Here is a 12,523-nt window from a genome sequence, read left to right as displayed (position 1 = left end):
GGTGGGAGGTAGCAGAGCAACCAAAGTATAAATAAAAAGATAGTTTTAACTAGAGTAAGTTATTTTGTAAAGATTTATTCTGCCAAACTTAGCAAAAATCTGACATAAAGTACTTGATAAATAATTATTATATGCTTCAACTTGCTGTAACTCTGCTTTATAAATTTTTTTTTTTTTGTATTTTTCTGAAGTTGGAAATGGGGAGGCAGTCAGACAGACTCCCGCATGCGCCTGACAGGGATCCACCCGGCATGGCCACCAGGGGGCAATGCTTCACCCATCTGGGGCGTCGCTCTGTTGTGACCAGAGCCATTCTAGCACCTGAGGCAGAGGCCACGGAGCTGTCCTCAGCCCACGGGCCAACTTTGCTCCAATGGAGCCTTGGCTGCGGGCGGGGAAGAGAGAGACAGAGAGGAAGGAGAGGGGGAGGGGTGGAGAAGCAGATGGGCGCTTCTCCTGTGTGCCCTGGCCGGGAATTGAACCCAGGACTTCCACACGCCTGGCCGATGCTCTATCACTGAGCCAACCGGCCAGGGCCTGCTTTATAAATTTTATAAAATTACTTCCCTACTTTATAAATCACCATTACTGTGGAACCGGTGGGCGGTTAGAAAATGTTACTACTGGCCCTGGCCGGTTGGCTCAGTGGTAGAGTGTCGGCCTGGCGTGCAGCAGTCCCAGATTCGATTCCTGGCCAGGGCACACAAGAGAAGCGCCCATCTGCTTCTCCACCCCTCCCCCTCTCCTTCCTCTCTGTCTCTCTCTTCCCCTCCCGCAGCGAGGCTCCATTGGAGCAAAGATGGCCCAGGCGCTGGGGATGGCTCCTTGGCCTCTGCCCCAGGCGCTAGAGTGGCTCTGGTCGCGACAGAGCGACGCCCTGGAGGGGCAGAGCGTCGCCCCCTGGTGGGCAGAGCGTCGCCCCCTGGTGGGCATGCCGGGTGGATCCCGGTCGGGCGCATGCGGGAGTCTGTCTGACTGTCTCTCCCCGTTTCCAGCCTCAGAAAAATACAAAAAAAAAGAAAAAGAAAAAAAGAAAATGTTACTACTAACAGAGATACAAAGGTGGGTGGTAGGTATAAAAAGGTTGACTACCCCTGACCTAGAGCATAGAGAAATGAAAAACATCGTCCCTGAAACTTAAAACTCAGCGTGAAAATAACTCGATGAACGTGTCAAACGGTCGATTGTACTCAGCTAAAGAGCAAGCAAACAGGAAGATGGAGCGAAGCAACTCCATAGCAAGAGGTGGAAAAGGGAACAAATGGGCAAAGACAGACTGAAAGGACAGAGCAAACAGGAGTTCCTGAAAGACAAAACAGAGAACACGGAAGAAAAGGAAACATTCAAAGGGATAATGGCTCAGATGACAAAAGACAGGCGTTAACAGATCTGGGCAGCGCAATAGGTGCCTCGCCGGATGAATATAAGTAAATTCACATCTCAGTGTACGTACGTCTGTCTGTTCATAGTTTAGCTAAGTGGTATCACTGCCTCGGATCCGTTGTCTGGCCCTGCAGTCTGCAGGTGCCTTAGACACTAGTCCCCTCATGCAAGTTGCATGACCTGGAGGGCAGCAGTCACAAGAATGGCGGTCCCTGATACGGCTCCTCAGCAGCCCTTGTGACCAACAGTCTCCCCTGGCTCCGGTGCCTGTCAGCCTCGTGCGCCCCTTAGCCGAGACCCTCCAGGGACACTAGGAGAGGCTCGTGCCCCCGGCACCTACCTCTGTCTGTCTGCACTCTGCCTTGATGACCTCCCCGTGTGGCCCCTCCAGGCAGGCTGTGTACCTCCTGCAGCCTGTGAATGAGAAACTTCTTTATCTCAGTTTCTCTGGTGACCTGGTGTGGATGGAACCAGCTCCCCATCCGCCGCCACCCGTGTTAATTTAACAAAGTCGTAACAGCTGACCTCACTGACAGGGTGGGAGGGCTCTGCTTGCAATTGGCCGCAGGGAAAGCCAGTTAGCTGCACAAGGCTGGCGCCCACAGGTGGGCAGGGCTATGTTGGGGTACCACCCCTTGCTGGACGCCTAGCCACACCACAAAGTGCCAGTTCCCAAAGAAGCACCCGAGTCCTGGACCTCGGAGCGCTGCTACTCCCAGAGGGAGAATCACCCTAGCCGATGTCAGACTTTGGGGTGTTTCCCAGGTGCAAGCGCAGACCCAGCTGCCGACTGTTAGGAGTATTGACCACGAGTTTTTGCAAGGTCCTGCCTGGGCCCTGTTGTGTAAGTTAATGGCCGGGACACAAGAGTGACAACCCTGCCCAACTGTGGGCTACCTGGTGAAGGTGCCAGGCAGAGCCCTTAGAAGAAGGACAGGGGCCCTGGCTGGTTGGCTCAGCGGTAGAGCGTCGGCCTGGCGTGTGGGGGACCCGGGTTCGATTCCCGGCCAGGGCACATAGGAGAAGCGCCCATCTGCTTCTCCACCCCCCCCCCTTCCTCTCTGTCTCTCTCTTCCCCTCCCGCAGCCAAGGCTCCATTGGAGCAAAGTTGGCCCGGGTGCTGAGGATGGCTCTGTGGCCTTTGCCTCAGGCGCTAGAGTGGCTCTGGTCGCTGCAGAGCGACGCCCGGAGGGGCAGAGCATCGCCCCCTGGTGGGCAGAGCCTCGCCCCTGGTGGGCGTGCCGGGTGGATCCGGTCGGGCGCATGCGGGAGTCTGTCTGACTGTCTCTCCCCCGTTTCCAGCTTCAGAAAAATACAAAAAAAAAAAAAAAGGGACAGGGAGAAGGGGGACACTCTGCTTGCGGGCCACACAGCGACTCCGAGTCCCAACCAGACGGTAGGGGGCGCCCTCTCCGGGAACGTAGGAGCCCATCGTCGCTGTTCCTCTGCTGCCGCGCGCCTTGCTGCTGTCACATCTCGCCCCCTGAGCCTAGGGGACATTCTGGATCCCACTCCTGGCGCACGGTGGCACAAGATTTAATTGGCCCGTTGCAAACAGCCTGAGTTCCTGGTGCCAGTGCCACTGTAAAGCACCCAGGGAGCGGCCAGGGCGCTGCTCAGCGCCGGGTGCAGCCATGCGCCAGAGCGTTGGCCCTGTGCTGTCTCGGGGCCTGGGGGCCACACCGGTGATCCCACCGCCATTGCACAGCAGAGGCCGACCCTAATGCTAGAGAGGTCCATTGAGACACCCTGGAGAGGAAAGTGGCCACTTGCAAGTCCAGCCGCAGGGGAGGTCAGGACAGGTCTTTCCGGGAGCAATCCATAAGGTCAAATCAGTGGGGGATAATAAAGTTGGAAAATGAAACTTGAAACTGATGAATGAAACTGATAAATGAAATTTAAAACTTGAAACTTTTAAATATATATATTTAAAAGGGGCTAAGAGAGGAGTTTTTTTTTTTTTTTTTTTTTGTTTTTTTTTACAGGGACAGAGAGAGTCAGAGAGAGGGATAAATAGGGACAGACAGACAGGAATGGAGAGAGATGAGAAGCATCAATCATCAGTTTTTTGTTGCGACACCTTAGTTGTTCATTGATTGCTTTCTCATATGTGCCTTGACCGCGGGCCTTCAGCAGACCGAGTAATCCCTTGCTCGAACCAACAACCTTGGGTCCAGGCTGGTGAGCTTTGCTCAAGCCAGATGAGCCCGCGCTCAAGCTGGTGACTTAGGAATCTTGAACTTGGGTCCTTCCGCATCCCAGTCCGACGCTCTATCCACTGCGTCACCGCCTGGTCAGGCTAAGAGAGGAGATTTTAAAAGTTCCCATCACAAGAAAGCAAACTTGTAACTATGTGAGGTGACAAGATAACTAGACTTATTGTGGTGATCACTTTCCAATACATACAAGTTTGGAATCTTTATATTGTACACCTGAAACTAATATAATGTTATATCTCAACAAATAAAGAAACTGAAATAGAAACTTTATGCATATCAAGATTAAAATTATTGGAAAAGACTTTGTACATAACAAAAAATATAGAAAAAATAAAAAGAAAAACAACAAAATAGAAGAAGGAAAAGAAAACAAAAACCACTAAAAAAGAAAACCAGGACTTTGTACAGCAGGAGGGAAGAAAAAGGGACCAACTGGCTGTTGAGAAGGTTTAATGCTCACTCTGAGCCACAGAAATGCAGCCTCTAGTGGTATTTCTAAAGCAGTGATTTTCAACCTTTTTGAGCCGCGGCACATTTTTGCATTTACAAAATCCTGGGCACACCACCTCCCAAAATGACACTCTAACACAGTACATATTATACACATAGTTAATAATATAGTTTCTAAATGTATTTATACTCACTTAGTGTGAAACCTGGGCCTGTTTCGATGAACACAAAAGGGATATCCTGGCAGGAATGGTAGAAAGACACACATGAAGCTCTTCCTCAACAGTTCTCAGTCTCTCTCTGCTTTTACGTTTTTTTTGTTTTTGTTTTTTTTAAATTTTTTATTTATTTATTCATTTTAGAGAAGAGAGACAGAGAGAGACAGGGGGGAGGAGCTGGAAGCATCAACTCCCATATGTGCCTTGACCAGGCAAGCCCAGGGTTTCGAACCGGCGACCTCAGCATTTCCAGGTCGACGCTTTATCCACTGCGCCACCACAGGTCAGGCTGTTTTTATCGCAGTCAAGCTTGAGAAGCTCAGCTCACATAGATATGTGGTTGAAAACGGGAGCAATGTCAAAATAGCTTTGTTGGCCAGAATGGGGAACTCCTTGGCAACAGATAACCAAAAACTGTCCAAAGGAAGATCAGCAAACTTTAGCTTTAAACCACGATCTTGTTTCAGTTCAATGAGTTCCTCTAGCTCCTTTAAAGTCATGTCCTTTCCAGCAACGGATACTGAGCTGTATGGGTCCCTAACCCAGTCAAGGCATTCTGTGAAGGCTGAAGAGAAATAAAATGACAACATCTTCTCAAGAGTTTTCAAATGTCTGCCAATCACCTCGCACATTGCAGCAGTGTTGCCATTATGCTGTTTCTCGGTGAGCAGGAACATCTCAAGGTTGCCACGCTGCACATGTTGTTGCCAGAGCTGCACCTTTAAACGGAATCCGTTCATTTTATCAGTGCTTGTAAGCAGGTTTTCATTTCGCTCTTGCATTCGTGTGTTCAGTTCATTCAGATAATGAAATATATCAGCCAGGTATGCCAGCTTTGCACACCACTCATCACTTGCAAGCAGCTTTGAGTAAGCGGATCTCTCATTTGTCAGAAATACTTTAAGTTCCTCTCGCAACTCATACACACGGGCCAGCACTTTGCCGCGCGACAGCTATCAGACCTCCGTGTGGAGCAATAAGATTTTATGTTCCGCTCCCATTTCTTTTTTTTTTTTTTTTTGCATTTTTCTGAAGCTAGAAACAGGGAGAGACAGTCAGACAGACTCCTGCATGCGCCCGACTGGGATCCACCTAGCACGCCCACCATGGGGCGACGCTCTGCCCACCAGGGGGCGATGCTCTGCCCATCCTGGGGGTCACCATGTTGCGACCAGAGCCACTCCAGCGCCTGAGGCAGAGGCCACAGAGCCATCCCCAGCGCCTGGGCCATCTTTGCTCCAATGGAGCCTTGGCTGCGTGAGGGGAAGAGAGAGACAGAGAGGAAGGCGCTGCGGAGGGGTGGAGAAGCAAATGGGCGCTTCTCCTGTGTGCCCTGGCCGGGAATCGAACCCGGGTCCTCCGCACGCTAGGCCGACGCTCTACCGCTGAGCCAACCGGCCAGGGCTCCGCTCCCATTTCTTTACACAAAGACGCAAATAAGCGACATCTCAAAGGTCGCGTCTTTACAAAATTCACTACACTCACAACATCATCCAACACAGGAGCCCGTTTCTCATTGTTTGAACGTAAGCAGGCCGTAGTTTGGGGACCCATGTTTAATTTCCCCACGGCACACCTGACCATGTCTCATGGCACACTGATTAAAAAAACACGGTTCTAAAGACCCAAAATACATAAACCTTTTAAAAGTATCCCAGGACCTGGGGGGCAGGGAGGCTGGGCTCCTAATCCACTTTACATGGAAAGGTAAACAACTTCTTAACCCAAAACAACCACACCTGCCTTTGGTCAATATCCAGGCTGCTCAGGCCAAGAAGGCCCCCTGCCAGCTAGTCAGCGTGGTCTCCTGGGTTGTGGCTGTTGGTCTTAGGTACTCAGCCGGGATGCGATTTTGCTAGCGGATCCCTCAAGCCTGTCTCAGGACATGCCCTGGAACAAATCCGCCACCTGCACGACTGCACCGCAGATAGTCCAGCATCCCTAAGTCTCTCTTGAGGAGGTTTAGGGGTGTCTAGTGCTTGGTAGCAAGAACCTCCCGTGTGCATCAGATTCCTGAGCACCAGCGTTAGGGAGAAGCAGAAGTTGAGGATGGAGGTGGCCTGGACAGGTGGACAGAGGCTGCCCTTCATGAGATTTCTGGGGCAGTTCATTCTTTTTTTTTTTTTTTTTTTTTTTTGTATTTTTCTGAAGCTGGAAACGGGGAGAGACAGTCAGACAGACTCCCGCATGCACCCGACCGGGATCCACCCGGCACGCCCACCAGGGGGCGACGCTCTGCCCACCAGGGGGCGATGCTCTGCCCCTCCGGGGCGTCGCTCTGCCGCGACCAGAGCCACTCTAGCGCCTGGGGCAGAGGCCAAGGAGCCATCCCCAGCGCCCGGGCCATCTTTGCTCCAATGGAGCCTTGGCTGCGGGAGGGGAAGAGAGAGACAGAGAGGAAGGGGGTGGGTGGAGAAGCAAATGGGCGCTTCTCCTATGTGCCCTGGCCGGGAAACGAACCCGGGTTCCCCGCACGCCAGGCCGACGCTCTACCGCTGAGCCAACCGGCCAGGGCAGGCAGTTCATTCTTGGCGTTCCATGTTGCCTGCACAGATATACTTCTTCCCGGGCTCCAAATCACCCTTCATAAGCATGCCGTTTCTCCCTCTAAGAGGTTAGGTATGCAGGATTTACCAGCACTGCCTCTGCCTCTGGGACTAAGTTCCTGAATGGGCCCTTCAGGGGATATTTCTAGGAAAAGTTCCTTCCCATGGCATCTGGAACTTTGCCCTGGCCAATCAGGGCTCTCCTGTTTTCTGAATGCAGTTGTTATGCCAACCTTCTGTTGCTTCTGAGGCTCAGTGCCTTGGCCAGGTGGGTCCCTGGGTTCTCACAGCTGGCTCCAACGCCAGGGGAGATTCAGGGGAGAATTCAGTCTAGATCCTGGCCTTTGGTAGGACTCCAGAGCTGTGTCCCCAACCCTGGACCTGCCAGACCACCCAGAGCTTGTCCATGGTGGATTTTTCCATCAGCTATTTAGTAAGAACTGCCAAGGTCACTGATCTTGAAATACAAGAATAGGTTTGAAGACCTGGCTTCAAACCTCTCTTCAGAGAGCTCACAGTCTGTGTGTGTGTGTGTGTGTGTGTGTGTGTGTGTGTGTGTGTGTGTGTGTTTGGGGGGTAGTGTAGTTGAGGGGGAAGTCAGTTATATTTTAGATGTCAAAATTATATTTTAGAGTGATAATAATTATGACTGAGAGGAGGAAGGAAAGGGTCCTTCCTGCCTTAGTGTGTTCAGGCTGCCAAATCAAAACACCAACTGAGTGAAAGGACAGAAATTCATTTCTCACAGTTCTGGAGACGGGAAGTCCAAGACCAAGGCGCCAGCAGGTCAGTGTCTGCCGAGCACCTACTTTCTGACTCCCGGGTGGCTGTCTTCTCCCTGTGTTCTCACATGGCTGGAGAGCGAGGGAGCTCTCTGGGGTCTCATTTATAAGGCCACTAATCCCGTCAGTGAGGGTCCCACCCTCATGGCCTAATCACTTCCCAAAGGCTTCCCCTCCAAATATCATAACATCTGGGGTTAGAATTCAATGTCTGAATTTTGAGGGGAGCACAAACCTTCGGTCTCTAGCAGGTAGAGTACTTAGGCCGATCCCTGAAGAGTAGCAGGCATTTTCGCAGGTAGAGAGAAAGGGCACATCAGGGGCATAAAGCAGCATAAGCAAAGGCGTGGTCATTAGGAGGGCTTGCCTCACTTGTGGGCAGCTCGAGTCAGCTGTAGTTTGTTTTACATACGGCAAAGCACACAGATCTTTTTTTTAATTTTAATTTTATTTTATTTATTCATTTTTAGAGAAGAGAGAGAGAGACAGAGAGGGAGAGAGAGGAGAGAGAGACAGAGAGAGAGAAGGGGGGAGGAGCTGGAAGCATCAACTCCCATATGTGCCTTGACTAGGCAAGCCAGGGTTTCGAACCGACGACCTCAGCATTCCAGGTCGATGCTTTATCCACTGCGCCACCACATCTCAGGCCAAAGCACACAAATCTTAAGTGTGTATCTTGATGAAGTTTTGCACACTATAAACCCAGGTAATCACCACTGAAATCAAGACGCAGAACATTTCCAGTGCCCAAGAAGTCTCCCTCGGCCATCCAGGTCCTTGCCCAGGTAATGGCTATCGTGACATCAAGTCCCATAGATTAGTTTATTGTTGGCCTTTATGTAAATGGGAGTATACAGCATGTCCTCTTTATGTCTTACTTCATATACTCAGTAATGTGTCTCTGTTGTGCTTTTTTTTTTTTTTTTTTTGCTGCTAACAGCAGCTCATTCTTTTTCATTCCTGTGCAACATTCCATTGCATGCCTATGCCACGCGTTGTTTGTATCTATCATGTTCATGAACATTTGGCTTGTTTTCAGGTTTTGTCTATTATAAACAATGCTGCCAGAAACTCCTTGTGCATTAGTAGACACTCTGTGGCTAGATTTAGGGCACTGGTTCTCAACCAGCATTGTCATTCGGGGATGACCAGCAAGGGACATTTGGCAATGTGTGACATTTTTTGATGATCACAGCTCCGGGTTGGTGTGTGCTACTGCCATCTAGTGGGTAGAGATAGGCATGCGGCTAAACTTTGTTCTATAATACATTGCACAGGAAAATCCCACAGTGGGGAACCACGCAGCTCAAAATGTTAGCAGGAGCTGGAGTCTGATTTTGGAGTCCTTCCTTGTAATCCCTATGGAGGTTCTGTCCAGGTAGCCTTGGGGACACACAGGTGGCTCTGGAATGGCGAGGTTTCTATCAGTGAGGGAGATTCAGGACAGACACCATCTGTCATCCAGCGTTAAGGGACATCAGCCTAGCGGGCAGTCCCTGGCATCCGATGGCTGACTACCCGCCGCAGCGCGCCCCGCCCGTCCCGGTTCCGCAGCCTGTAGATGGTGGGGTAGAGCAGTGGTGTCAGGTTGATGCAGATGAGGACCACCAGCTTGTCCTCCTTGAGGGAGCGGCTGCGCAGGGCTCTGGCGGACACGGCCGTCGCACAGCAAAAGTGGAGCACAGCCACGGCGAAGTGTGAAGCCACCGTGTGGAAAGCCTTGCGGCCGTGGGTGGCCCCGCCGACCCCCAGAATGACCACCGACACCATGGTGTAGGAGAGCAGGGCCAGGGCCAGTGGCAGCACGAGCAGCAGCAGGCGAGCCGCCAGCAGGACGTGCTCCTGAAGGTGCTGGTTCCCGCAGGCCGGCACCAACACCGCCGTCAGGTCACAGAACACGTGGTCCCTCCGCCACGCCCCCGCGGCAGAAGGGCAGCTGGAATATGGCGGTGGTGAGCCCACAGGCTGGGAGGGAGCCCCCAGCACAGCCGCAGGTAAGAAGGCCCCAGCAGACCCCAGTGGTCATGAGCTGAGGGTAGTAGAGGGGGCGGCAGATGGCCAGGTAGTGGTCCGGGACCATGGCATCCAGGAACAGGCACTCAGAGCCACCCAGCGCCACAAAACGGCCCATCCGGGCAGCACAGGTGGAGGGGGCCACCGCCTGGCCACCAGGGGGCAGGAGGAAGCCAGCAAGCATGAGCGGGAGGTGGGGGGGGGGGGGGGGCTCAGCGCCAGGGTGTTGGCTGCCTCCACGGCAGACACGGCCCGCAGGAAGAAGTACAAGAGCGTGTGCAGGGTGGGGTCCACCACGGCCAGAGCCAGGACCAGCAGGTTCTTGCCAGCGTGGTCAGATAGAGTGGCAGGAGGAGGGCAAAGAGCAGCACCTTGAGCCACTAGGGCCACCCAGAGATGCCCGGATCACAAACTCCTGGGGGGTGGTCCAGTTTGACCAAGGGCTCGTGTTAGGACCTGGGAGAGGACAGGTGTGCAGACTGGAGAGGATAGTCAAACTGACACACCCTCCCAGAAAATACCTATTCTTTGCCTCTCCTGGGATCAGAACCCTCCGCGCGGCCAGCCAGGGACACCCCTTGCTTCTCACACCCCCTCTCTCCCCACCCCCAGGCGCTCAGGGTCTTCTCCGCAATCCAGTACTTTCTGCCCTCATCTCCCACACCCCAGCGGCCTCCAGGGTTCTATGTGCAGAGCTGCTGTCCACTCTCCCTCTGGCCTCCTGTGCCCCGTGCCCCTCCTGGGGCCCAGGTGCCTTCTTCACACCATCCACATCCTATCGGTTCCCTCCAGCGTTCTAAGCCCCGCCTTATCCATACCTACGGGAGCCAGGCACCGGCGTCCCAGCCCACAGCTAACAGGGAAGTCTGGGGGCTGAGTTGGGAGGATTGGTTTCTAGTCCTGCCTGTGATGTTGCCCAACTCACTTCTTTCTCTGGGTCTCAGATTCTTCATCTATCCCCTTGATGTGGGACTGGGGCTCTGGAGCCCCCGATGTCCCCAGATCTAATTGTCCAGTGTCTCATGGAGTGAAGATGGCACAGGGGGGGCACAGATAGGCTTCGGCCCGCACACACCTGGCCTGTCATCTCAGCTCTTTCCCCGACCAGGGGCGAGAATGTGGGGGGAGTCTATAACCTGAAGCACCAGCCGCCTCCTCAGCCCCACGCCACTGTTTTAGTGATGGATTGAAATTATGAACGGAAGTGGCCCGGTACTTCAGGGTCTGTGCATAGGAAGTTCCACTGAATGAAAAACACCCAAATATCAAGACATGCTCAGTCCTCTCATACGCTCTCTGCTCCCGGGGTGGTCATTACCTTCCACCCAGGCTGTCCATCTCCGGATGGAAGTTACCTGGGGAGACTAGCTAGCCAGCGGGAGAGGACCTGGAGGCCAAGACCTGCAGTAGACCAGGGCTGCCTTTCCAGCTGCTCGGACTTGGGGACCTGCTGTGCCTTCAAGTTTCCAGCCTTTGTTTCCCCTCCAAAATCCCCCCACCCCACCAACTCTTCCCCCATGGTCTCCTGCCTCCACCCTATTCTTCATGGACAGTCCCCTCACATGCCCCTTAAATGGCCATGTGAGTGAGAGAACAGAATCCAAAGCGCAGCTGCCTCTGCTGTTACTACTACTGCCATTTGCGGAGCCTTGATGGTGTGCAGGGGTGTTCTCAGCACCCACCTGCGCCCCGTTATTTCACCTTTGCAAGGCCACTCTGAAGTAGTGGGTGTTGTTATTACTCTACAGACGAGGAAGCTGAGACTTAGAGAGATCAGCCTGTAAAAGGGGCCACCCAGCATCTCCCTCAGTTGGTATTTGTCCCCCTGTCTAACTGATTTCCAAATCTGTGCTCTTATGTGGGGGGGCCTGCTCATCTATCTCTCTTCTCTGTCGGTCTTGCCCCAGCCAAACAAGGGGAAAAAGAGCAGGACTGAAGGAAAGAGAATGAAACAGACTTAGAGGCAAAGAGGTGTAGACGCAGAACGAGGTGTTAGACCAGAAACGGGCAGAGGCACCTGCCTGCCGAGGGCAGTGGAAGACAGGTTAAAAGTGATGACATGTGCCATGTGGCAGAGTGTCCCTGACCCAGGAGGTTCGTGAGGCTCTGGGCTAATGAGAAAAAGAGAGAGAAAGAGAGAGAGAGAGGCAGAGAGAGATAAACAGACAGACACACAAAGAGCCAGAGACAGAATCTCCCATGTCTCCTGGACCTAAACCTCCCAGAATTTCCTTACTATGGCTTTCAGCTGGTGAATTTCAGCAGGGGCTCTGTACTCAGTACCCGGCACCCCTGCCCCTCAGGAGCCATACCCCATGACATCCCTGGAGGAAAAAGACCAGAATAGGAAAATTCACAAAAGGAGACAGCCAGACTCAGGGCCACCAGACCTGAATTCCGGCTTGACTGGAATCCTCAGCTCCTGGGTTGACCAGGCCCATTGCCTTCTGTTCTCACAATGGCTCCCAAGAGAGGGAGAGACTGACTGGTATAGTTGATAAGGGTAGAAATCTTCATTATCATCATTATCACCATCACCACCACCGCTATCACCACCACCCCATCTCCATCACCACCCCTACCACCATCACTATCACCACCCCTACCCCCACCCCTACCCCCACCACCATCACCATCATCATTACTACCCCCACCACCATCATCACCACCATCATCATCATCACCATTATCATCACCACCATCATCACCACCTCCACCACCATTTTCACCACCATCATCACCACCCCCATTACCATCACCATCACCACTACTACCACCACCACCACCGCCATCACCACCACCATCGCCATCACCATCACCATCACTATCACCACCAACACCAACACCACCATCACCATCACCACCACCACCATCATCATCACCACCACCACCACCATCGCCATCACCACCAA

The 12,523-nt window shown here is 52.8% G+C and overlaps 2 protein-coding genes and 1 pseudogene across 3 annotated transcripts in view; 1 reads left to right on the top strand and 2 right to left on the bottom strand.

Moving 5' to 3' along the window:
- The window catches only part of LOC136376350 (zinc finger protein 1 homolog), a 172,870-nt gene that overhangs the window by 19,910 nt on the left and 140,437 nt on the right, over positions 1-12,523 (top strand). The gene's annotated exons all lie outside the window — the stretch shown is intronic.
- The window catches only part of LOC136376342 (putative postmeiotic segregation increased 2-like protein 3), a 182,649-nt gene that overhangs the window by 142,491 nt on the left and 27,635 nt on the right, over positions 1-12,523 (bottom strand). The gene's annotated exons all lie outside the window — the stretch shown is intronic.
- LOC136377237 (olfactory receptor 10AC1-like) overlaps positions 9,081-12,523 on the bottom strand; it is a 3,689-nt pseudogene continuing 246 nt past the window's right edge.

Source organism: Saccopteryx leptura, chromosome 6 (genome assembly GCF_036850995.1).
Source record: "Saccopteryx leptura isolate mSacLep1 chromosome 6, mSacLep1_pri_phased_curated, whole genome shotgun sequence".
Classification (NCBI taxonomy): domain Eukaryota; kingdom Metazoa; phylum Chordata; class Mammalia; order Chiroptera; family Emballonuridae; genus Saccopteryx; species Saccopteryx leptura.
This window is presented reverse-complemented; position numbering and strand designations above follow the sequence as displayed.